The following is a 1,585-nucleotide window of genomic DNA, read 5'->3' as shown; positions in this document are numbered from 1 at the left end:
TATATATATAGTATATGTTATTTGTTCTCTAACTCATTCCAAATCTCAACTATAATTTTTGTCCACATTGAACAAATAAAATTTAAGATCCTCTACTTCTCTTAAGCCTGAAGGTAAGTAATTTTCTTCATGAATTATGCTTTATTTTCATTCCAAATATTCTTTATAAATACACATTTAATGAAAATGAAATTTACTTGTGATATGGGCACTGTAATGTGCTTAGAGATAATATTAATTAAATATATAACTAAAGCACACATCACATGATTTAAAATTTTTAATTAGTTATAATTGAATTATGAGTTTTATATAAATTTTATGTGCGACTTGTTTAATTAATCAGTGGATAGTCTAAGGAAATAAAATAAATTGTGAATAGAGTTTGAATGTGTGGACCGTTGAAAGATGAAATTCGTTATTTTTTGGATTTTTTTGTCCTTTGATTTTGTAGTTTATTATTTCGACTCAAGAAATTCTTTGATTTTGTAGTTTATACGATTATAGAGACTAAAAGTGTAAGAATATTTTGGTTAGACGCTTGTTAATTTGATTTATATTATTTTAGAAATTAAAACTTGCAAGTGATTGGTGATTTGGTTTAGAAAATACTTGTCTTTAATTTATGCAAATTACAAAACTATAATTTTTTATTCCATGCGGTATTGTTTGTTTTGATTTTATATGTTAATTAAGAATGATTGATTTTGTTTTAGGTTTTTAAAAAGTTTTAATACATAATTTAATTTGTTGTTGATTGAAAATTTTGATAATTATTCATTTTTAATCACTTGTAGATACAACAAAAGAAAATTTAAAATGTCTCCTAAATATCGGTCTGGAGCTCAAAAAAGAAAAATGAAACAAAAGAAAATGTCATTAATTCAAAGTCAAATTGAAGATATTAATAAATATTTTAGTAGAACTAGCACAACAGAAAGAGAGGAATTAGTGAATAATTTGTTGATTGAAGAACAAGAAAATCACAATGAATATGAAGAAGTGACCAAGGCTGGAAATTTGAATGAATTAACTGAAGAATTCAATTTGGGTGATTTATATGGCAATGAGGAAGTCAATTTCGGTGGTGAATCGAACGAAAACTTAGAAGATGACTCTCAACATGAAGATTCTAGAACAAAGAGTGATGCTGATCAGACCTTGGCACTATATGATCTTGAGAGTTTTGAGTTCTCGCTTGGAATGATAATCTGGTATAACTTGTTACATGCAATAAATGTTGTGAGTAAGTTTATTCAATACGAAAAAATGGATATTGATATTGCGATCGATCTTTTACAATGACTTGTTCAATTTCTTGACGAGTTTAGAGAACAGAGGTTTGCTAGTGTCATGGATGAAGCTACACAAAATTGCAAGTAAAATGGGGATCGAACCTAAATTTTGAGAAAAACGCATCATTCGAAGAAAAACAATTTGATGAAAGTGACAATGATAATGTGACACAATCAGGTGAAGAGGCTTTTAGAATTGAATATTTTCTGTTTATAATTGATCAATCTCGATCTTCTCTTAAAGTTCGGTTTGAACAATTTAAACAATGTCAAAAGTTTTTTTTGGGTTT

The sequence above is a fragment of the Primulina huaijiensis genome, chromosome 11 (assembly GCF_012295235.1).
Source record: "Primulina huaijiensis isolate GDHJ02 chromosome 11, ASM1229523v2, whole genome shotgun sequence".
NCBI lineage: Eukaryota > Viridiplantae > Streptophyta > Magnoliopsida > Lamiales > Gesneriaceae > Primulina > Primulina huaijiensis.
This window is presented reverse-complemented; position numbering follows the sequence as displayed.